The sequence below is a fragment of the Dipteris shenzhenensis genome, chromosome 23 (assembly GCF_047967505.1).
Source record: "Dipteris shenzhenensis isolate YYH24624 ecotype China chromosome 23, Dip_SZ_1.0, whole genome shotgun sequence".
Classification (NCBI taxonomy): Eukaryota; Viridiplantae; Streptophyta; class Polypodiopsida; order Gleicheniales; family Dipteridaceae; genus Dipteris; species Dipteris shenzhenensis.
Genome location: NC_141618.1, coordinates 54554938 through 54581357, shown reverse-complemented (window position 1 = coordinate 54581357; position 26420 = coordinate 54554938). Strand labels below are relative to the sequence as shown.

General features: G+C 41.1%; 1 pseudogene; it reads right to left on the bottom strand.

Moving 5' to 3' along the window:
- Window positions 1–1490: 1490 nt before the first annotated feature.
- On the bottom strand, window positions 1491–6855 carry LOC147887579 (uncharacterized; annotated as a pseudogene).
- Between the last annotated feature and the right edge of the window lie 19565 nt (window positions 6856–26420).

Genomic DNA, 26420 nt, shown 5'->3' with positions numbered 1-26420 from the left:
TTGCGAAGTTTTGAGGCTTTTCGACAAAAAACTAAAAAAAGGTTAGAGAGAGAAGGTAGAGAGAGGTAGAGGTAATTGGACACATGGCAGGGAAGGCTGCTGAGTGTGGATTCAGAATATGTTTTCAAATCGACTCAGCTATGCATAATAGGGGAGATAAAATTCAATGTGCAACTTGGATGTACAGAGAGAAAGTAGAAAGAGAGTGCACATTAATTAAAAACCCTGTTTTTAAGTTCCCGGAAGAGGGTGTGATTGTGCAATGACAAGGCAACCGATTGGGTGATGAGATGGCAAGTGACTGGATTGTGGGCTGTGACTAGACTATCACATGTCAGAAGGAGCTTCAATCCAGGCAGTGTCACTCCCAGATCAAAAGGAAGGTGGTGGAGGCCCTGGATGTCAGCTCTACAGCCACAAGAGTCTAATCATGAGGGAGCTTGTGGAGGACACTATGCTTTCAGAATTACTTTATAAAAGATATTGCTGGAAGGGTATGTGTGGCCCTCAATAGATAAGGATGTACAACATTGGTGCAGGTCTTGTGAGGAATGTCAGCGGATGGGAAGGAAGATTTTAAAGATGGAACCTAGACAAGTGATGTTGGTACATGACATATTTGAGAGATGGGGAGTGGATGCCATTGTGCCATTACCACGGACTACAAGAGGAAAAATATATACTCTCACAGCTGTGGATTATCTATCCAAATGGTCTAAAGCAAAGGCAGTTAAAAGTGTGGATGGAAAATTAGTGGCTGATTTCATATTTGAGCATGTCTGTTGTAGGTTTGGAGTGCCTCTAGAGATTTTGTCAGACAATGGTTCAGGTTTTAGAAGTGAAGTACTAAATCACATGTGTGAGAGGTTAAGCATTCATCATAAATATGTTACTCCTTACCACCCACAGTGTAATGGCTTGAATGAGAAGTTCAATGGAGAGTTGAAACTGATGATGACCAAAATGATTCATGGAAAAGAGAAGAATTGGGATTTGGAGTTGAATAGAGTATTGTGGGCTTACGGAATTGCAGTGAAGCCCAGTACGCAATTCTCACCTTACCAGCTAGTATATGGGAAGCAAGCAATACTACCATTGGATGTGGAGATACCAGCCTTGAAGCTTTTGATTGAGATAGGACAGGAACCAGTGGATAATTATAGGAGCAGATTGAATGCACTACAGATTGTCCAATTGGACAGGGAACTGGCATTTGATCATTATGAAAGTATGCAGCTGAAGAGGCAGGAAAAAGAAAATCAAAAAATAAAGGATAAGGACATCAGGGAGGGAGATTTGGTGTTGAGGTATGAAAGTAAACTGGATAGTACTTTCCATACAGCTTTTCAGACAAAATGGGAAGGTTCGTACAAGGTGGAGCAAAAATTTTTGAATGGAACTTATCAGCTACAAGATTTGGATGGAAAGTCTCATAAGAGGAAAGTAAATGGAATAAGATTGAAGAAATATGTTGCCTAGCTAATGGTAGCTTACAAAGAATCTAACAGGAAATAAGAAGAACTTAATGAGGATGTGCAGGATTCTGAAGAAGAAAATTTAAATATCTCAAACTTGTTTAATGAGCTGCTGGACATGAATGTCTCAACAGACAAATGGGATTGCTAAAGATGTGTGAAATAAATCTGTAAATAGAGATCTGTACAAAGAAGAGAGGTTGTAAAGACTTTTGTACAATTTGGCAGGTTTTTGCGAAGTTTTGAGGCTTTCTGGCAAAAAACTAAAAAAAGGTTAGAGAGAGAAGGTAGATAGAGGTAGAGGTAAATGTAAAAATTTCTTTTATCGGGAAGTTTTCAGATTTACCGGATACATGGCAGGGAAGGCTACTGAGTGTGGATTCAGAATATGTTTTCAGATCCGCTCAGCTATGCATAACAGGGGAGATAAAATTCAATGTGCAACTTGGATGTAGAGAGAGAAAGTAAAAAGAGAGTGCACATTAATTAAAAACCCTATTTTTAAGTTCTTGGAAGAGGGTGTGACTATGCAATGACAAGGTGGCCGACTGGGTGATGAGATGGCAGGTGACTGGATTGTGGGCTGTGATTGGACTACCACATGTTAGAAGGAGCTTCAATCCAGGCAATGTGTCACTCCCAGATCAAAAGGAAGGTGGTGGAGGCCCTGGATGTTAGCTCTACAGCCACCAGAGTGCATGCAGGGTATTGCATGCCAGTAGGAGAGCCTGCCTACTGAATTTGGTTGAAAGGAGTGAGTTAAGACAAGAGAAAGAAGGCATTTTCAACATGCGTGAAGAAAGGGAACTGGAGGGAGTAAGAACCGGGAGCCAGAGCTGTAGGAGACAAGCCAGAAGTACAGATATTGAGCCAAGGAGGCTGGGACTTGCATCAGGTAGGCAGTAGTCAGTGCATGCTTGGTAAATGGAGCACTTCCATTGCGAGAAGTAGCTGTTTTTTGCTGCCCACAAGTGTCAAGTGTGGTGAAAGGTGTTATTTTGCAGGAAATTGGCGTCAGGGCTGATCAGAAGGTAGGAGGGGAGCAGGAATTTCAGAGAATTGATTGGAAACAGTGTCAGGAAGCAGCCAGAAAGGAGGCGACCTAAAAATTGCTGAAAGAGACGGCTTAGAAGCAATAAAAAGGTAGGCAACCTATTTTTTCCTATTCCTGAGGTCTAGGTAGGGTCAAATACAGGCCAGCTGCTATTTTTCTACTGTTTCTAATGCCCAGAGATGTGCAAAAAGTGGTCGACCTATTTTAGCTGGTACAGGGGGCTGAAACTATGCATGGGTGCTAAACTATGATAAATTTCAGAAGGCTGCTACTGTTTTTTCGTGAATTCAAGTCAAAGGGAAGGATTCATGTGCTGGAAATTGAAAAAACAGGAAATTTCAGAACTGCCTATGTCTTTTTTGAGTAATAGTTATACAGAGAAGAGTGGTGTGCAAGTTTTGTGTCTTGGAATAGGAAAGAGGTCTTTTTGTGTGAAAGATACTGGCTGGTATTATTTCTGCATAGCAAAAAATGATCTATGTGTTTGAATGATTGAATGGGAGATGTTCATGGTGGTTGAGATAGACCCATGCATCGAAGAAATGCAATTTGCTGTAGAGCTACATGCAAAGCTAATATATAACTGCTGCACTGAGGATCTTTGGAGGGTGATAGTACGAATACTAGAACAAATGTAGTGCTGAATTGCTTTGCAAGGCAAGAGTGGCCAGAGTTTGTATTCAATATAGACTTAATCTCAAGGTCAGTGTTCTATTGAAGCAAGGACAGTAAGACAAGAGTGTAAAATTGACTATTTTGCAACAACTTTGTAATTTCACTTTTATCTTGAGGATAGTCCATCCTCCAATATGTATCTATGTCTAGAGCTTGATCCAGATATACGTGAGCTTTATCTGATAGGAGAAGGAGATTTTGAAGTGGTATTTTGTGAATGCATAGGTGGATACTAGTCCATTATTATACATATAGATGAGAGTGAGTGGCCAGACTATGATTGGTTTGTAGAGGATGACGGGTCTGAAGAAATTCTAGATGTACAATTGGTCACGGATGAAGATCTAGGGTGAAGGAAAACTTTTGTAAGACTCTGGTGTGTTTGTCAGAGCATGTTCAGATAGAACAGTGTGTTGTTTTTAAAAAATTAGTTTTGAGTTTGTACAAATGATGATGCCTTCATGACTCTAAAGTTGGATTATGGTATGCATCATTGTAATATTGCACTTTGAATGAAATCTTGATTGTAGAAACAATCTGGTGCCTCCTAAAAGTCTCTAATCCTTGGTAGGGAAAGGAAATCACTCTTTGGGTTAATTGGTTTGTGTCTGGTGTTAGACTACGGGTTATTAGAAGTGGAGAAGTAGCTACAAAGGTATACATAGCTCTTCCACTTTTGTCCTCTCAACAGAGGTCTAGATAGAAGAGTTAGCTATGAAAGGTCAAATGCAAAGGGAAAGAAGAGGGTTTGATCTTCGCAATGAGCTATCGAGCTTGTCTATCGGATCCACAAGGCAGGCACGATGATGCTCCGAACAGGGCTATTTTGTGTGCTAGCAAAAGCATATGCTAAAGATGGTAAAAATGCACGCCTTCTAAGAAAAGCTTGCTGCATGCTAAAGATGGCAAAAGCGCACGCTTTCCAAGAAAAGCTGGCTTTTGGCCGATTTTGGCTTTTGGCCATAATGGCTATAAAAGAAGAGGAGGCATTCTTTGTAGAAAACAAGGCACGCAGATCGAGGCAACATGAAGGAGGAGAAGACAAGATCAAGATTTCTAAGAGTGAGAGTGAGAGTCTGAGTGAGAGTGAGATTTGATCATCTTCATGTGAGAGAGTGAGAGTGAGATAGCTCGAGGGTGGACAGGTGGTACGAGCTCCTTCACAGAGTGCTTCTTCCCCGCAATTCTTGTAAAGCCTCGTCAGTTTGATCCAAATTCAAATCTCCCTTCTTGTTCAATTCGTGATTATTGTCTTCCTACATAATTGACATGCATTAATGAATTTTTATGGCTGACTTTAAGTCTTGAAATGTGCTCTCTCTGATGACGATATTTTTTGGTCAAATTCAACTACTGGTTATTGCAGCATGCTGCAATAATCCTGCCAGTTGGTGCATTAAATTTTCTGTCAGGGTTAGGTGATAGTTGTCAGTGACTATTGGGAGCTAATACAGTGGCCTAGAACACTAATGCAACGTGCAAGAACCTCGACTCTAGTTTCAATCTTTTCACCCAATTTTTTGGAGTTTTTCAAATATGTGATTTATGTACAGTGTTGTGTGAGTGCTCTACTTACTATGTGAAGCATAAAAACGACAAAACAACAACTTTTTAAAAGTCAAAATAAAGGTTTTTGGCTTTTGACCACACAAGTCACTTCTCGGGTCAAATCTAGCCCAAAAGTCAATTGTGATAGGTCATTTTTTATGAGAAGAGACTACTTAACAACAATATAAGCATTTCATAACAAAAACAACAACAAAGTAACATGTTTTCATAGATTTCCAGCCCTTTGGCCACTCTTTCACTCCTACTCTCCTTTGCAACCAACTAACAGTTTTCGCAGGGTAATAACAAGAAAAACAACAGCAAAGAATCAAGCAAGGCTGCTTACCTCTTGGACAATGGTGCCAAATTTGTTAAGCCTTCAACGGAGACTAACGTGTCGTGGGGATCTTCAGCCAAGCTACTTTGGAGAGCTCATCCTCCAAGCAACTTCCTTGTGGGAGCTGATTTGTGTGTAGTTGCACGATGTTGTCACAGACACCGTCCTTGGATTCATTCCGAGTAGCTAGATGATCGTAAGGGGGAGTGGAATGAGAAGAAGATAAGAGAGAAGTATAGGGAAAATCAATTGTAGTCATAGCAACAAGACAACAGTAAAAGGAAAAGGAAGCAATGAACATCAACACAAGAATGAAGGAAAGTTGTTCTCTATTCCATACTCAAGCAAGGAAAGAATGAATACCAAGTCAACAACCTTGGCTTTTATGCATAGACCTTTTGAAGGGAGGTTTAACCCTAATTTCTAGCCTTAGCCTTCTATTCCTTATTTGACACTCTTGGCCCATGGCCTATAATGAATAGAATACAATCAATTGCCAAAATGGAAGATGCGTGACTTGCATAACACACATAGGATAGGTAGAGGATGTGAAGTTTTAGTTATCTTATCTTATTTTCTTAGTACTAGTATGACTAGTACTTAGTGCCCATGTGTGTAAGGCACACTAGGTCTCTTTTGTGAATGTATAGAGTTTTCATGAATTGAACAAGTTGAAGCTCTCTCTCTCTCTCTCTCTCTCTCTCTCTCTCTCTCTCTCTCTCTCTGTGGGTGTGTGCATATGCTACATATTACCTATCTTTTCACTTTTGTAACATGGTATTAGAGCTACCAAGTTCTACACTTCTCGTGTCACTCTATCCACTGTGACCTCTCTCATTAGTGGAGACTTCCTCGATGCATTGGAGCAATTAGTCATTGAGAAGAAGCTAGCTCTCAGCTTCTCACTACATCAACTTTAACAAACATTGTTAGTAGAGATATCTTATGCTACAACTCCTGTAGCAACTTCATTGGAAGATTTGTTGAGTTTGTAGCATGTCCTCTTTGGCTCCCCCTGCCTCTAGAGTTACACGTCCTCCTCCATAGGACTGGTTTTCCTGTTGCTGCTGTTGGTTCTGATTTGTTGAACGGCCACCAAAACGGCCTCTTCCTCTACCTCTGCCTCTATTCTGATTTGAGTAAAATGCAGACTCTTGAGAACTTCCTGTGGCTGAACCACCATTCCTTTGCTCTTCACTCAACAAGAGCACAACAAGTTTCTGAAAATCAGGGAAGGTCTCACGGACTCCAATGGATGTCCGAAATTGTGCATATTCTCTTCCAAGACCATTCAAGGTCACAAACACTAAGTCTTCATCATCAACAGGTGCTCCAATTGAGCCAAGAGAATCTGCGAGGCCTTTAACCTTCATGGCATACTCATTTATGCTTAGCTTATTCCTCTGCACATTATGCAACTCCTGCTTGAGTTGCATCTTCCGCGCAGTGGTATTGGTGCTATACAACTTCACCAATGTATCCCATGCCTCCTTCGGCATTTCTGCATCCTGTATATGCACAATCATTGAGTCTGAAACACTTACTGACAACCAATACATTACCTTCCTGGCCTTTTCATGCCATTATTTGAAGGTCTTCAAATCAGCAGCAGTAGGAGCATCACCCAAAATGGGTTCCTACTCATCACCATTGATAAATGGCCATACTCCCTTTCCCATAAGGAAGTTTGTCATCCTAAACTTCCATGCTTGGAAGTTGTCCTTCTCAAGTTTCTCACTAACAATAGTTGACAGATTCTCAGACATTTTGCCAAGTCAAAACTATGACTGCAAGAGAAAGAAACAGAGTTCTGCCTCACAAGGGCAAACAGCAACAATTATGCAACACCAAAAATTTTGCCTCACAAGGGCAGTGGCAAGCAACCACGAGTCACACCAAGTGACGAAAATGCATAAACACAGTAACCCAAAAATGGCCTGTGTTTCTTAGATTCTCTGCAATGGGGCATACAGCAACCTTTCTGTTGTAACTTCGCTCAACAGCGAAAAATGGGCATACACAGTCCAAAACGGCCACTTTTCCTGAGTGCCTACTGAAACTTCGCGATGCCAAAACGGAGGCCGAAACCCAGGTAATGCTCTCGTGCTCCACAACGAACAGCGCCTCAATCTGAGGCTTTGCACTTTGCATTCACGAATGTGTACATGTACCAGTATGCTCCCAAAAGCTCAAGAGAATGGAGATGCTGATTCTCTTACCACGGTTTCACGATCTCCTCTTGCCTTTGCTTGCTGCCTGAGCTCCTCACCACGAACCAAGCTCTGATACCATGTAAAGAATGGGGGAGAGAGGTAGAAGACTCAAGTGCAGCTTTCTTCACAACACACAAAAGAGAGAGGACACACGGTTGGAGGCTGAAGCCTTTCTTCACTTTTGCACACAACAACAATACAATGAAAGATGGGTATACACTATATGTGTAACCCTAGAATATACGGTTCCTATGTGAACCCAATCCAAACATACGTGGCTATCTAACTACGCCACAAGTATACCTAACACAAGATGGTGACATAAATGATAGTCATCCAGGATATACATCAGGGGTAGAGCTTGATATCTCAACAGATCCCTCTCCCCCGTTTACATGGTATCAGAGCTTGTTGGCTGAGGAAGAGAGAAGAGCAAGGAAGCAATACCTGGGAGAGCAACCCCTCCGCGGTGAGGTGAGAAAACCAAATTGTCTCGGATTGAGACGTCCTTCTGGGAGAAGGAAGTATACACAAATATACAACTTTTGCGGCCGGAATCGTGTTTCGGGCGCGTTTCAAGCGCGTTTTGGGCCCCACGAGCAGAAATCAGGCAGTTCGAGAAACCTGCTGATTCTAAAAGGCGTGTTTGAAGACCGGCTTCTTCAACACAGAGACGCACTTTTGAAGTGCACACAGAGTGCACAAAATCATTGTGCTCACATTCTTGTGTGTGGATGTTCTTACATTCACCATCGACACTTGCTGTAGCTACTGCATTGTGCAGAATACCGTAAAATTGTAAGTGTTGTTTCCTGTGTACAACCTCCTACATCTCTGTTGTTTTCCACGAACATTGTGGTAGCTGGTACAGGTGCAGGTACACAGTTTCGAAGCTCACTTAAGTCAAGATGTAAGACAATATCACTCAAATTGTGGGTGAGAAGTTGGATAAAAACAACTTCCAGGCATGGAGATTTCGTATGACAAACTTCCTAATGGGAAAGGGAGTATGGGATATTGTGACTGGCAGTGAGGAAGAGCCACATTTGCCACTACAAAATGCAACTGCAGCACAAATAAAAGCATATAAGGAATGGCATGAGAAGACATGCAGAGTCTTGCATTGGCTCAGTGTTTGTGTTTCAGATGCCATGATTGGTCATATTCAGGAATGCACAAATGCCAAGGATGCCTGGGATACACTTGTGAAGTTGTATGGTACTACAACTCTTGCACGCAAGATGCAATTGAAGCAAGAACTAAGTAATGTTAAGAAGGGGAATCTTAGCATTAATGATTATGTTCTAAAAGTGAGAAATATTATTGAGAAGCTGGGATCTATTGGTGTTACAGTGGAAGATGAAGATATGGTGCTGGTTGTTTTGAATGGTCTTGGAAAGGACTATACATCCTTTGAGACATCTATTAGCGTTCGTGAGACCTTTCCATCCTTCAATGACTTGGTTGCCATGTTGATTAGTGAAGAACTTCGCATTGGAGCTGATAGCTCATCCAACAAAAATGAAGAACAGGCTTTTTACTCCAATCGCAGTCGCGGACGTGGCCGCGGTCGCTATGGCAGAGGCAGGGGGAGAAATAATAATGATGCCTATGCACGTAGTGCAAATAATGATGCAAGGCCTACACGAGGACGTGGAAGAGGATTTGCATCTTCTAATGACTCAGGAGATTGTTTTTATCGTGGCAAAAGTGGTCATTATGCTAAGGACTGTCATAAAAAACAGGCAGATATCAGAAGTGGAAAGTTACAACATGGTAACTATGCATCTAGCAGTCATGATGATTGTTCAGAAAAGCTGTTTGCTATGCAACAGAAGATGCACTCTACTACTATGCAGGATGATATGCATGATGATGTATGGTATGTGGACTCAGGTGCATCAAATCACATGACCAGCCGTGGGAACTGGTTTTAAGAATTGGATGCAGTGCGTACACCTGGTTATGTTGAGACAGGTGATGATTCAGTCTACCCTATTGAGCATATGGGTAGAGTACCACTTGGAATGCAGGATGGAAAAGTTAAGCATTTGGAAGATGTGTTGCATGTGCCTACGATCACCAAGAACCTTGTGTCTGTAGGTCAAATGGTTGACCAAGGGTTGCAAGTACGGTTTAATTCTCATGGAGTATTTGTGGAAGATTTGAAAAACAAATGCAAACTTGTGACCAAGGGGGAGAAGAAAGGCATATTATTCACTTTGGATGTGACTATGCCTAGTGCAGACACTGCTATGTATGTTGATAGTTCAAGGGTAATAAATGACATAGATATTTGGCATAAGCGGATTGGACATGCAAATATGCAGAGGCTGAAATCTATGCAGTCTAGTGGTGTTGTGACAAGGCTACCAAGTTTAAGGACAATGCCATAGTGAAAGTGTGTGCAGCTTGTCAATTTGGAAAACAAGCAAAGCATAGATTTATGTGTCATGAGATAGAGAGCAGCAAGCCTCTAGAGATTATTCATAGTGATGTGTGGACTGCAGACACTATGACCATAGGTGGATGCTATTATTTTGTGACTTTCATTGATGATTACAGTCGCAAAGTTTGGGTGTATTTCATGAAGGCAAAGTCTGAAGTGTTTGGATACTTTCAAGAATTCAAAGCCATGGTTGAGAAGGAGATAGGTCTGCAAATCAAATGCCTCCAATCTGATAATGGGGGAGAATATACCTCACATGCATTTTCAGATTTTCTAAAAAGGAATGGTATTGTAAGGCACAAATCTTGCAGGTATACACCCCAACAAAATGGTGTGGCAGAGAGAAAGAATCGTCATATTGCAGAAGTTGCTAGAGCTCTCATGAATGAGAGACAGATACCAAATGAGTTTTGGGGTGAGGCAGTGTCTACTGCCATATATATTATCAATCGCACACCCACTGCAGCGGTACATAATGTCACACCAGAGGAGAGATATAGTGGCAAGAAGCCAGATCTATCATATTTGAAGGTTTTTGGTTGCATATGCTAAGTGCATGTTCCAGATGAGTTGCGGACTAAGTTGGATGCAAGGGCTGAGAAATGTATCTTTTTGGGATACTCATTGGAGCATAAGGGGTACAGATGTTATAACCCCATCACACACAAGCTAAAGATTAGCCGTGATGTGGTTTTTGATGAGCTTGCAAGTTGGTATGCATTGCCTCCTATAGTAGTTGATGATGGAAAGCCTGCAGAAAATGTTAACAGGAATCCTACTGCTGAGACTATTACTATTTCAGGGCCTAGTGAGGCTAGTTCTAGCTCTTCCACTTCACCATGGAGTGGTAGGCTAAGAAATTCAGCAGATAAGAGTGGATCAGCCCATGCAAATAGCCCAAGGAAGGGCAAGGAAAAGATTGCAGAATAGGGTGGTTCATCACGTGCAGGGGGAGAGTCAAGTGACTCAGACATGAGCTTGGATGAGGAGCTTGGAATTCCCAAATTTACTACACCTGGTGTTAGGAAATCCACAAGGGTATGATACCTAGTGGATAGGTTGACATATGATGGGATGAGTGCCATACATTATGCTTACATGGTTAAGGTACTTGAGGTGCGAGAGCCTACAATATTTGAGGATGCTATGGGTAATGCAGAATGGGAGTCTGCCATGGATGAAGAGATTGATGCCTTAGATGCCAACAAAACATGGGAGTTGGTTGATTTGCCTGCAGGAAAGAAACCCATTGGCTGCAAATGGGTTTACAAAGTGAAAAGAAACTCAGATGGAAGTGAGAGCAGGTACAAGGCACGACTTGTTGCAAAGGGATATGCACAAGAGTATGGCATTGACTATGAAGAGACTTTCAGTCCTGTTGCTAAGATGAGTACAGTGAGGTGTGTCATTGCCTTAGCAGCGAGTAAGGGCTTGTCTTCAGATGAATGTTTAAAATGCCTTCTTACATGGTGATTTGCATGAGGAAGTGTACATGGAGCAGCCACAGGGTTATGTACATCCACAGTATCCACAGAAAGTATGCAAATTGGTGAAGGCATTGTATGGCTTGAAGCAGGCACCTAGGCAATGGTTTGAAAAGATAAGTGGTTATCTTATTTCTATTGGATTTCAGGTTTCACCTGCCGATCCCTCCTTGTTTGTGAGGAAATCAGCCCATGGCATGATCTTGGGGGGGTCACTATGTATAAACCCTCTATATCACGTGCATTCAAGGCCTATATTTAAAGTCCCTTATCTATAGAAAATTTCATTAATAAAATGTACCCCTTTTCTATACAAATCTGTAAATTTTTTCCAAAACTATTTTAAATAGTCCCTTATGTATATTTATTTCTGTAAATTTTAGAAATAAAAAAAATCCTTCTGTTGAACTCACGTGATAGGGTTACATATGATGAGTGACCCCCCCGAGGGCATGATTATGCTAGTACTTTATGTGGATGATCTCATATTGACAGGTGATCGTGTTGTTGAGATTTGTGAAATCAAGCAACAACTTAGAAGCAGGTTTGAGATGAAAGACTTGGGAGAGTTGCGCTATTTTCTTGGTATTGAGGTCATTAGATCCACAGATGGAATATGGCTTATGCAAAGGCAATATGCATTGGACATGTTGTCTAGATTTGGCATGACAGGTTGCAAACCCATCACCACGCCTTTGGAGGTGAATGGGAAGTTAACACAAGATGGGGGAGAGTTGATAGATGATGTTACCATGTATAGATGTATGGTTGGGAACTTGATATACATGACTATCACCAGGCCAGACCTCAGTTATGCAGTTGGGTTGGTTAGTCAGTTCATGCAGTCTCCACGGAAGCCCCATTTGGATTCAGTTAGACGGATTATGCGATATGTGAAGAGCACTGTTCAGTATGGTTTGGTTTATGCTTATGGTAGTGATTTGCATTTGTCTGGCTATACAGATGCTGATTGGGCTGGGAGTCCTTATGACAGGAGATCCACGAGTGGTTATTCCTTTACACTTGGTAGTGGTGCAGTGAGCTGGAGCTCAAAGAAGCAACCCATTGTTGCTCTTTCTAGCACTGAGGCAGAGTATAGAGGAGCTGCACTTGCAGCATGTGAGATTGATTGGTTATGCATGCTCCTACACTCTCTTGATATTGTGGTGGATTATGCAGTTGTCCTTTATTGTGACAACATGAGCAGTATAAAGCTCTCTAGCAATCTGGTTTTTCATGCCAAAACCAAACATATTGAGGTCCCCATTACCATTTCATACAGGAGAAGGTCATTGCAGGTGAGATTGACCTTCAGCATGTCAGTACTACTATGCAGGTGGCTGACATCTTCACAAAGTCCTTGGGTACAGAGAAGTTCCAACAGTTTAGGAACTCACTTGGTGTTATGTCTATTGATGTGAGCTTGAGGGGGAGTGTTGAGATATCAAGATCAAAGTCCCGTTGTATCCAGGAGGATGCCGGGTGACACGTGGTTGGTATACCACGCTAGTCTAGATTTCTTTTATCCATGTATGGTGTGGTAGGACTTATGGCTTGGACTTAGACTATGACTCCTTATGCTAGTCATAGTAGGTGTAGGGTTTTATCATGTTGGTGTGTGAATGAGAGGTCAGTTGTTGTTGTTGCCTCCACTACTTGTGTACTCTATCCTCTCTCTCTTCTCACCTAGATCCCCCTCCCCCATTTACAACAATAGACACATCTTCTTTTGAGACTGCATATGTTGTGATTTAGAGCAGGTATGTAACTTTACTCTTCTCCATTTATCTTTTGAAGCAATATGGATTGCCATACGGAAAAGGAAAGATGAAGTGTGAGGTTTCCTTTGTAGGTATACAAAAATTGTATTCTCACAATATAGTGAACAGATTGCAACTCTAATTTTTATGCCTATATATATGCAATTTTTGAGATAGAAGTACATGTTGAAGATATGCCTTACAAGAGCATTTTCTAGAGGCATTGGACAACTTGTAGATGATGAGCTGAGAAGGTAGTTGCTAGAAGATATAGACATTATATGCTGAAGGTTGGATCAATCATATTCGTTTTTCTTATGCTCAATAAGAGCAGGTTTCATATGTCTTATGCCTAAGACATGCAAACTTCTTTTGTAAGAGAATGCACAAAAGAGTTGTGAAGCAACGTAAGTTGTCTATGCTGATTTAAGTAGTGAATTATACCCACACTTGAGGAGACCAAAGCTTTTGTTCCAAGATTTTTTCACTTTAATAAAATGGCAAGTGAATCATCTCTAAATGCATAAGTTATCATGAGCGAGAAGCTTGGGAGAAGTAACTATCCAGCTTGGAGATTCCATATAAAACATTTTCTAATTGGCAAGTATTTTAGAGATATTTTGGATGGTAATTATGGAAAACCTATAGTAGATGATATAGATGTAGAGGTTAAAGCTTGGAAGACAAAGACACACAAGGCTATCCATTATATGTCAATCACTATTGAGGACTCTATTCTTGGTCATTTTCAAGATAAGTAAATGGAAAAGGATGCCTAGGATGCCATTGCCAAGTTGTTTGAAATGAGCACTAAGGCTCAAAAATTGCAGCTTAAGCAAGAATTGCATGAAGTGAAGCATAAGAATGCAAGCATTCAAGGCTGTCTTGAAGATTCAAGCCATTATTGATCATCTTGCTAGTACTGGTGTGGCAATAGATGATTAAGATGTTTTATCTACATGGTTGTATGGGTTGGGAAGATATTATCAATCCCTTTTCACTAGCATTCATGTCAGGGAGAGCATCCCATCATCAAATGATCTTATCTCACTCCTTATTAGTGCAGAAACAAGGTTGATAAAAGAGGGTATGATTGCTGGCACAAGTAGTGGAACATTGAGTAAATCTAAGCATGCCTTAGTGACAGTTGGCAGTTGAGGAAAAGGAAGAAAAAATGCACGAGACTATGGAGGAGGACAAGGACATGGTGGATAGACACAATATGGGCAGCAAATTCGACAAATTTAATAAGGAAATCACCCCCAAAATACCAATAGGGGTGGATATGTCAGAGGTAGGGGGAGTACACAAGGTGGTGTTTCTCAACAAACTTGAAAACTTGGTTCATGCAATTATTGTGATATTGCATGACACTATGCATATGAGTATAGGAAGAAGCAAGCTAACATACACTCAAGAAAAACTCCACAAAGTAAATATGCCTCAAGGGATCAAGCACATAGATGAGACTTGTTAGCCATACAACATGTATATGGGCTATGCATAAGATTAATGATGAGTGGCATGTGGATTCCGATGCTTCCAATCCTATGACTCCATACTCAATGTAGTTTGAGAGCATGAAAACTATGATTTAAGCTAGCACTAATGTTCATGTAGTTGATGATGACTTTCGCATCTCAAACATGATAGCAGGAGCTGTAGGTTTGGAGCAATAGCTATGTATACATCCACAAGTTGAAGGTCCATCAATAATTGTCTTAACTCATATATCTACATGAGTGAAGTATCTTGTCCAAAGTCTTACTTTTGATGGATTTATAGCAGTGCATCATGCTTACATGACAAATGTTATACAAGGTAAGGAGCCAAAAAAGCTTGAAGATGCAATAGGACAACAAGAATGGATACAAGCCATGGATGAGGAGATGAATGCTTTGAAAAAGCAAGGTACATGGTCACTTATAGATTTGCCAAAAGGGCAAGAATGTGATCAGAAGTAAGTGGGTATGCAAGATTAAGCATAATTTAGATGGAAGCATTAGCAAGTACAAGGCTCGACTTGTAGCAAAAGGATATGCACAATAGTATGGCATAGATATGACAAGACATTCATCCAGTTGCCGAGATGGCTATTATTCATATGATGGTTGCTTTAGCTACAACAAATAAATGGAAATTGCATCAAATTGACGTGAAGAATGCATTCTTGAATGGTGATTTAATAGAAGAGGTATATATGCAACCACCACCAAGATATGAAGATGTGAGATATTCTCAAAAGGTATGTAGATTGCATAAGCCTATTTATGGATGGAACCAAGCTCCATGAGCTTGGCATGATGATAAAGTATGGTATGACGGCTTGCAAACCAATAATCACTCTACTAGATCCAAATGCTAAGTTGTCAAAACATGATGGTGATGAGATTGAAGATCCAAATATGCATAGGAGAATGGTGGGTAGCTTAATTTATCTTACCATTATGAGACTCGATCTTAGCTATGCAGAATGTGTTGTTAGTCAGTTTAAGAATTCACATAGGAAGCAACATTTGGATGTAGTTCACACGATTAAGCAAATGTCAGACATACACTTGAATATGGTTTGCACTATAGGGCTGATGTAAAGTTTGAATTTCATGCTTATAGTGATGCTGATTGGGCAGGTAATGTAGATGATTGGAGATCTACTTCAAAATATGCATTTATCTTTCCAAGAGCAGTGATTTCTTGGATATAGAAGCAACCTATAGTCACTTTATCATCTACAAAAGCTACGTATAGGGGGGCAACAAATTCAGCTTGTGAAGTTGTGTGGTTATGTGACTTGCTATATCAGATTGGCTATCATGTGAAGGAACTGATAACTCTTCATTGTGGCAATATTAGTAGCATCATGCTAACTAAGAATCTAATTTTCCATGCTCGCACAAAACACATAGAGGTTCACTATTATTTCATTTATGAGAAAGTTATTAGTGTAGAAGTAGACCACAGCATGTTTCTACTAATGAACAAGTTGCAAATATTTTCACGAAGGCTTGGACCTGAGAAAAGCTATAGTACTTTCAACAAGATATGGGAGTACATAACTTGAGTGATGAAAGCTCAAGTACTCATCCTCCTCGTGACTTGAGCTTGACGAGGAGTGTTGACATGTATGGTGATATGCGGTTCTATCCACCAACACACACATGATAGGTAGAGGATGTGAGTTTTCAGTTGTCTCATTTTCTTAGTACTAGTATGAATGGTACTTAGTGCCCACATATGTAAGGCACACTACGTGTCTTTTGTGTATGTAGAGAGTTTTCATGAACTGAACAAGTTGAAGCTTCCCCCCCTCGTGTGTGTGTGTGTGTGTATGCTACATGCTCTTGTCACTTCACTTTTGTAAGATGGATTACCATCATTCTTAGTATTTAATTAAAAAATCACTTATGGGCATTGAAAAAGTGTCGATATATACATAGATATAAGTGTGGACAAAAAAATGTGACAAGCAAACCATCCAAATAAATGTTAAAAAAAGATTCAAAAAGTGTCGTAATAGTATCTTAAAAACATCCAAAAAAACATCAAAACATTTACAAGGTCTCTACATAAAGACAAAGCATCAATAAAGAAGATAAAAGGCCTTGCAAATTCTCTTAGCTCAATTGGAGCACATTTGATGATGACTTAGTGACCGTGACCTTGAGTGGTCTTTGAAAGGAGTATGCATTCTAGGCATCCATTGGCAATCGTGAGACTTTTCTCGATTTTCAAGAACTTGTTACTCTCTTGTTGAGTGAAGAGCAACAAAATGGTGGTTTAGCCACATGAAGTTCTCAAGAATATGCGTTATACTCAAATTCAAGTAGAGGCAAAGGTAGAGGAAGAGGTCATTTTGGTGGCAGTTTCGGAAATCAGAATCAACAACAATAAGAAGAAAATCAGTCCTATCAAGGAGCACATGGTAACTTTAGAGGTAGGGGGAGCCACAAAGGACATGGTTCATGGCAAAGGAACCAATAGGTAGATAGCAACACAAAGTGCTATTATTGTGGGAAGCCTCGATATAAAGAGAATATATGCTATTAAAAGCTAAATTACATTAAGAATGGGAAGTTACATAAAAGCCACTATATGTCATCTAGTAGGTAGGCTGATGACAAAAATGAGCACCTTTTTTTGATTCAACACATGGTAACTTCATTAAAGAAAATGCTACAAATTGCAAAAATATTTGGTTTGTTAATTTAGGTGCTTCTAACCACATGATTAGTCATGGTGAGTGGTTTAATGATGCCAAAAATTTTAAAAATCCAAGCTAGGTTGAAACAAGTCATGACACTACATGTCCAATTGCACAAGTCGGTAAGGTTCCACTGGACATGCAAGACAAAAAATCAAAGTATTTGTTAGATGTGCTTTATGTTCCTAATATCACCAAGAACGTGGCTTTTGTTGGACAAATGAGCAGTGTTTGCAGGTGAGATTCAAACCCTAATGGATGCTTTGTTGAGAATCTAAAAAATCAATGCTACTTGGTTGCATAAGGCAACACAAATAGCAAAATGTTTACCTTGGATGCTCATATCATAGAGGTTGATGCTCTTTAGAAGGTGTCATTGTAGATATTGAAATATGGCACAAGTGCATTAGGTACATGTATATACAGAGGTTGAAAACCATGCAAAGACACATAATTATTGCAGGTCTACCTAAATTCAAAGTGGATGTGTAAACGGGGGAGGGGGATCTAGGTGAGAAGAGAGAGAGGATAGAGTACACAAGTAGTGGAGGCAACAACAACCATCTCATTTACACACCAACATGATAAAACCCTACACCTACTATGACTAGCATAAGGAAGTCATAGGCTAAGTCCAAGCCATAAGTCCTACCACACCATACATGGATAAAAAGAAATCTAGACTAGCGTGGTATACCAACCACGTGTCACCTGGCATCCTCCTGGATACGATGGGACTCTGAGCTTGATATCTCAACACTCCCCCTCAAGCTCACATCAATAGACATAACACCAAGTGAGTTCCTAAACTGTTGGAACTTCTCTATATCCAAGGACTTTGTGAAGATGTCAGCCACCTGCATAGTAGTGCTGACATGTTGAAGGTCAATCTCACCTGCAATGACCTTCTCCCGTATGAAATGGTAATGGACCTCAATATGTTTGGTCCTGGCATGAAAAACCAGATTGCTAGAGAGCTTTATACTGCTCATGTTGTCACAATAAAGGACAACTGCATAATCCACCACAATATCAAGAGAATGTAGGAGCGTGCATAGCCAATCAATCTCACATGCCGCAAGTGTAGCTCCTCTATACTCTGCCTCAGTGCTAGAAAGAGCAACAGTGGGTTGCTTCTTTGAGCTCCAGCTCATTGCACCACTACCAAGTGTAAAGGAATAACCACTCGTGGATCTCCTTTCATAAGGGCTCCCAGCCCAATCAACATCTGTATAGCCAGACAAATGCAAATCACTACCATAAGCATAAAACAAACCATACTGAACAGTGCTCTTCACAAATCACATAATCCGTCTGACTGAATCCGAATGGTTCTTCCATGGAGCCTGCATGAATTGACTAACCAACCCAACTGCATAACTGAGGTCTGGCCTTGTAATAGTCATGTATATCAAGCTCCCAACCATGCATCTATACATGGTAACATCATCTATCAACTCTCCCCCATCTTGTGTCAACTTCCCATTCACCTCCAAAGGCGTGGTGATGGGTTTGCAACCTGTCATGCCAAATCTAGACAACATGTCCAATGCATATTGCCTTTGCATAAGCCATATTCCATCTATGGATCTAATGACCTCAATACCAAGAAAATAGTGCAACTCTCCCAAGTCTTTCATCTCAAACCTGCTTCCAAGTTGTTGCTTGATTTCACAGATCTCAACAACACTATCACCTATCAATATGAGATCATCCACATAAAGTACTAACACAATCATGCCATGGGCTGATTTCCTCACAAATAAAGAGGGATCAGCAAGTGAAACCTGAAATCCAATAGAAATAAGATAACCACTTATCTTTTCAAACCATTGCCTTGGTGCCTGCTTCAAGCCATACAATGCCTTCACCAATTTGCATACCTTCTGTGGATACTGTGGATGTACATAACCCTGTGGCTACTCCATTTACACTTCCTCATGCAAATCACCATGTAAGAAGGCATTTTTAACATCCATTTGATGTAAATACCAACCCTTACTCGCTGCTAAAGCAATGACACACCTCACTGTACTCATCTTAGCAATAGGACTGAAAGTCTCTTCATAGTCAATGCCATACTCTTGTGCATATCCCTTTGCAACAAGTCATGCCTTGTACCTGCTCACACTTCCATCTGAGTTTCTTTTCACTTTGTAAACCCATTTGCAGCCAATGGGTTTCTTCCCTGCAGGAAAATCAACCAACTCCCATGTTTTGTTGGCATCTAAGGCATCCATCTCTTTGTCCATGGCAGACTCCCATTCTGCATTACCCATAGCATCCTCAAATATTGTAGGCTCTGGCACCTCAAGTACCTTAACCATATAAGCATAATGTATGGCACTCAGCCCATCATATGTCAGCCTATCCACTGGGTATCAAACCCTTGTGGATTTCCTAACACTAGGTGTAGTAACTTTGGGAATTCCAAGCTCCTCATCCAAGCTCATGTCTGAGTCACTTGACTCTCCCCCTACATGTGATGTACCACCCTGTTCTACAATCTTTTCCTTGCCCTTCCTTGGGCTATTCACATGGGCTGATGCACTCTTATCTACTGATTTTCTCAGCCTACCACTCCATGGTGAAGTGAAAGAGCTAGAACTAGCCTCACTAGGCCCTGAAATTGTAATAGTCTCAGCAATAGGATTCCTATCAACATTCTCTGCAGGCTTTTCATCATCAACTACTATAGGAGGCAATGCATACCAACTTGCAAGCTCATCAAAAACCACATCATAGCTGATCCTTAGCTAGCGTGTGATGGGGTTATAACATCTGTACCCCTTATGCTCCAATGAGTATCCCAAAAAGATACATTTCTCAGCCTTTTCATCCAACTTAGTCTGCAACTCATCTGGAACATGCACATAACATATGCAACCAAAAACCTTCAAATGTGATAGATCTGGCTTCTTGCCACTATATCTCTCCTCTGGTGTGATATTATGTACCGCTGCAATTGGTGTGCGATTGATAATATATATGGCAATAGACACTGCCTCACCCCAAAACTCATTTGGTATCTGTCTCTCATTCATGAGAGCTCTAGCAACTTCTGCAATATGATGATTCTTTCTCTCCGCCACACCATTTTGTTGGGGTGTATACCTGCAAGATTTGTGCCTTACAATACCATTCCTTTTTAGAAAATCTGAAAATGCATGTGAGGTATATTCTCCCCCATTATTAGATTGTAGGCATTTGATTTACAGACCTGTCTCCTTCTCAACCATGGCTTTGAATTCTTGAAAATATCCAAACACCTCAGACTTTGCCTTCATGAAATACACCCAAACTTTGCAACTGTAATCATCAATGAAAGTCACAAAATAATAGCATCCACCTATGGTCATAGTATCTGCAGTCCACACATCACTATGGATAATCTCTAGAGGCTTGCTGCTCTCTATCTCATGATGCATAAATCTATGACTTGCTTGCTTTCCAAATTGACAAGCTGCACACACCTTCACTATGGCATTGTCCTTAAACTTGGGTAGCCCTGTCACAACACCACTAGATTGCATAGATTTCAACCTCTTCATGTTTGCATGTCCAATCCGCTTATGCCAAATATCTATGTCATTTATCACCTTCGAACCATCAACATACATGGTAGTTTCTGCACTAGGCATAGTCACATTCAAAGTGAATAATCTGCCTTTCTTCTCCCCCTTGGTCACAAGTTTGCATTTGTTTTTCAAATCTTCCATAAATACTCCATGAGAATTAAACTGTACTTGCAACCCTTGGTCAACCATTTGACCTATAGACACAAGGTTCTTGGTGATCGTAGGCAATGCAACACATCTTCCAAATGCTTAACTTTTCCATCCTGCATGACAAATGGTACTCTACCCATATGCTCAATAGGGTGGACTGTATCATCACCTGTCTCAACATAACCAGGTGTACGCATTGCATCCAATTCTTTAAACCAGTTCCCACGGCTGGTCATGTGATTTGATGCACCTGAGTCCACATACCATACATCATCACGCATATCATCCTGCATAGTAGTAGAGTGCATCTTCTACTGCATAGCAAATAACTTTTCTGAACAGTCATCATGACTGCTAGATGCATAGTTACCATGTTGTAACTTTCCATTTCTGATATCTGCATGTTTTTCATAACAGTCCTTAGCATAATGACCACTTTTGCCACAATAAAAACAATCTCCTGAATCATTAGAAGATGCAAATCCTTTTCCACGTCCTCATGCAGGCCTTGCATCATTATTTGCATTACGTGCATAGGCATCATTATTATTTCTCCCCCTGCCTCTGCCATAGCGATTGCAGCCACGTCCGCGACTATGATTGGAGTAAAAAGCATGTTCTTCATTTTTGTTGGATGAGCTATTAGATCCAATACGAAGTTCTTCACTGATCAACATGGCAACCAGGTCATTGAAAGATGGAAATGTTTCACGAATGCCAATAGATGTCTGAAAGGATGTATAGTCTTTACCAAGACCATTCAAAACAACCAGCACCATATCTTCATCTTCCATTGTAACACCAATAGATCCCAGCTTTTCAACAATATTTCTCACTTTCAGAACATAGTCATTAATGCTAAGATTCCCCTTCTTAACATTACTCAATTCTTGCTTCAATTGCATCTTGCGTGCAAGAGTTGTAGTACTATACAACTTCACAAGTGTATCCCAGGCATCCTTGGCATTTGTGCATTCTTGAATATGACCAATCATGGCATCTGAAATGCAAACACTGAGCCAATGCAAGACTCTGTGTGTCTTCTCATGCCATTCCTTATATGCTTTTATTTGTGCCGCAGTTGCATTTTGCACTGGCAAATGTGGCTCTTCATCACTGCCAGTCACGATATCCCATACTGCCTTTTCCATTAGAAAGTTTGTCATGCGAAATCTCCATGCTTGGAAGTTGCTTTTATCCAACTTTTCACCCACAATTTGAGTGATATTATGTGACATCTTGCCTTAAATGAGCTCTGAAACTATGTACCTACACCTGTATCAGCTACCACAATATTCATGGAAAACAATAGATGTAGAAGGTTGTACAGATGAGACAACACTTACAATTTTATGGAATTCTGCACAATGCAGCAGCTACAACGAATGTCGATGGTGAATGTATGAACATCCACACATAAGAACATAAGCACAACGATTCTATGCACCATGTGTGCACTTCAAAAATGCGTCTCTATGTTGAAGAAGTTGGTCTTCAAACACACCTTCAAGAAATAGCAGATTTCTCGAACTACCTGATTTCTGCTCACGGGGCCCAAAATGCGCATGAAACGTGCCCGAAACGGAATTCCAGCCGCAAAAGTTTTGTCAAAGACATTGTATATCCATGTATACTTCCTTCTCCCAGAAGGACGTCTCAATCCGAGATAATTTGGTTTTTCACCTCACCGCGGAGGGGTTGCTCTCCCAGGTACTGCTTCCTTGCTCTTCTCTCTTCCTTAGCCAACAAGCTCTGATACCATGTAAATGGGGGAGGGGGATCTAGGTAAGAAGAGAGAGAGGATAGAGTACACAAGTAGTGGAGGCAACAACAACCATCTCATTTACACACCAACATGATAAAACCCTACACCTACTATGACTAGCATAAGGAAGTCATAGGCTAAGTCCAAGCCATAAGTCCTACCACACCATACATGGATAAAAAGAAATCTAGACTAGCATGCTATACCAACCACGTGTCACCCGGCATCCTCCTGGATACGACGGGACTCTAATCTTGATATCTCAACAGGATGGACGCACAAGTGTCACATGTACGATTGAGCTTGATAACTAAACACTCCCTTTCAAGCTCAAATTTAATTCTAGCACACCAAATAAGCCTCTAAACCTGTAAAGCTTCTCTATGCCTAATGCCTTTGTCTACCTTGTACTCAGCTTCCGTCGAAGATAGTGCCACTATTTGTTGCTTCTTGCTAATCCAAGAGAACACTCCTGAACCAAGTGAGAAACAATATCTAGAAAGTGACTTTCTAGAATCACAATCTCCTACCCAATCTGAGTCGCAGTAACTTGCCAAGATCTTCCCTGCTCTATAGGTAATGCCATACTTTTGTGTACCTTTCACGTACTTTAGCACATGCATCCCTACTTTCCAATGGTTCTCTTGAGGCTGATTTGAGAACCTACTAAGTACACCAACTGCAAAGCTGATATCAGGTCTAGTGTTGCACAGAAAAATGAGACTCCCCACAAGTTTCCTATACTCCCTGATGTCGACAAGTGGTGATGCATCCTCCATTGAGAGCTTACCATTCACCTCCATGGGAGAGACCATGTCCTTACACTCGGTCATATCGAATGCCTTCAAGATCTCATGAGCATATCTCTGCTGAGAGATGAAAATCCTGCCAGGTTTTTGCCAAACCTCAATGCCAAGGCAAAAGTGCATGAGTCCCAAATCTGTCATCTCAAACTCAGAACTCAATGACTCCCTCAACTGTTGCAGCATCTTCTCATGATCTCCTGTGATGATCAAGTCATCCACGTAAAGGACTATTACCATATACTTGCCATCCTGCTTACAAACATACAGGTTAGCATCAGAAGCACTTTTTGAGAAACCAATAGATATGAGAAAGCTATCAATCTGTTGGTACCATGTCCTTGGGGCCTGTTTCAGCTCGTACAATGCCTTCTTTAGTCTGCAAACCTTGTTCTCTGAATTGGGCACCTCAAATCCTGGTGGCTGGAACACATATACCTCCTCCTTGAGATGTCCAATCAGGAACGCAGATTTCACATCCATTTGAAACACCGGCCACTGCTTATGAGTAGCCAAGGCAAGTACCACATGAATAGTTGTCATCCTTGATGTGGGAGCAAAGGAATCCTCAAAATCAAAGCCTTCAACTTGAGAGTATCCTTGTGCAACAAGCCTAGCCTTGTACTTTTCCAAAGATCCATCAGATTTGTACTTGGCCTTCCATACCCATTTGGTACCAATGATCTTCCTTTTTACTGGACGATCAACCAAGTCCCAAGTCTGATTCTTCATGATGCTATCATACTCCTCTTGTATGGTAGCTTTCCAATTTGGATCGGCCATTGCCTCCTTCAAATTCATAGGCTCTTGAACTTTCATAATCTTAGCCATCAAGGCCATATTGACTATGTGTTCAGAAGCCCTTTTCTGCTCCTCTATCCTCTTTGATCGTCGAAGTCCATCTACAGATGACTCTGCCAAGTCTGGAATTGGATTCTTCTCATCAAAGAGCTGCCTTGCCCACTTTAGAAGTGGCTTACCTTGTGGAGCCAAGGCATGTTGTGGTATTGGTGGAGTCTTTTCCTCAAAGTATTCCTCCTCATTCTGCAACTCTGCTTTAGATACGGGCACAAGGTGAGTTACTTTTACGGCTGATGATAAAGTGGAAGGGCATACCTCCTCCTCCACTATATGTGGCTGTTCCCAAAACACCACATCACAACTGACCACGATCTTCTTTGCCTCTGGATCATATAGCCGGTACGCCTTTGACTCCTAGCTATATCCCATGAAGATATACTTTTGGATCTAATTTCTTTCTGGTGCTATGTGGAACATGAACAAAGCACTCACATCCAAATGTTCTGAAATGAGAAGCGAAAGGCTTTTTACCTGAGTAAGCCTCCAAAGGTGTTTTGCCCGTCAAGGCCTTTGTGAAGCTTCAATTGAGGATGTAGATTACTGTATTGACTGCCTCAGCCCAAAAAGACTTAGGCAATCCTTTATCTAGTGCCATGCATCGTGCCATCTCCATGATAGCACGATTGCGGCACTCTACAACACCATTTTGTTGCGGAGTATGTGCAGTCATGAGTTGGCACTTAATGCTATTCTCGTGCAAGTATGTGTCAAACTCTTTTGACAGGAACTCTCCTCCTAGATTTGTGCAAAACTTCTTTACCTTTAGCCCGCTTTCGTTTTCCACCATCTTTTGCCACTGTTTGAATTTTCCAAGAGCTTCAGCCTTATCTCGTAAAAAATACACCCACATGTATCTACTATAGTCGTCGACGATAAGCATATAGTAGTCACATCCCCCCAAAGCTTGAGTCGAAGCTTTTCCACTGAGATCAGCATGAACCAATTGTAGAGGAGCCTTTGCCCAATAGCTGTTCTCATGTGGAAAGGCCTTCCTTTGTTGCTTGCGCATCATACAAGCTTCACAATGTTCTTGCACCTTTGAGAGTGCAGGCAAGTGTGCAACCATCCCTGTTTTCTGCATTCCAAAAGAATAGGATAACTAAGATGACCAAATCTTTCATGCCATACCTTACTGATGCCCACTCCTGAAGAGACTGTTAGTGCCATCAGCTCATAGAGATTGTTCTTCCTGATTGCCCTGCCGACCACCTTGCCCATTGCATTAAGGATTTCTGCTCTGGTCCTCTTGAAACACACCTCCAAGTTGCGATCAGTTATCGCAGCAACCGAAAGCAAGTTCTTATTTAGCTGAGGAACTAGTAATACATCAGAAAGCTCTTTAGTTTCACCCTCTTGAATGGAAAGAGCGATAGTACCTATACCTTCCATAGGACATTTTGCATTATTACCGACCGTCACGTTCATGGGCTCTTGCAGAGGCTTGAAAGAGCTATATCAGTGCTTATTTCTGGTCATGTGATGGGATGCTCTACTATCAAGGAGAATCATTTGTTGTTAAAACTTCTGTTGATGAGCATATTTCTTCAATCACAATCCATAGCTCCAACTCAATTTCAACTGTGTTGGTAGTTTCCTTGCCTTTCGAAGAAGACTGTGTAGTGCCATTCTTTTCATCCTGCTACTTCTTTTTGCAGTCCTTGACCATGTGACCACTTTTGTTGTAGTAGTGGCACTTACTGAAAGACTTCTTCTTCTTACCATTCTTCTTCTCACCACCCTTCCCTGTAGATGTGGCTGAGAATGCTGCATCACTTCCGCCATCGCGGGTCTTCATTCGCATCTCCTCCTCTAAAAGCATCGCGCTGAACTCTTCAAAAGTGAGGAGTGGATTTCTTACCTACGTGTTGAGTGTCGTGACCAATGCATCGTACTTTTGTGGAAGGATCCGAATGCACCTTCTAGCCAACTCTTCGCTGGTCTTTGTAATCCCAACCGCCGCCATCTGATCACATAGATTCTTGATCCGTGTAATGAATGTCTCAACTGATTCTCTATCGGAGCACCTCTCTACAGCAAGCATATTCTCCAGATTTTGAATTTTGGTCT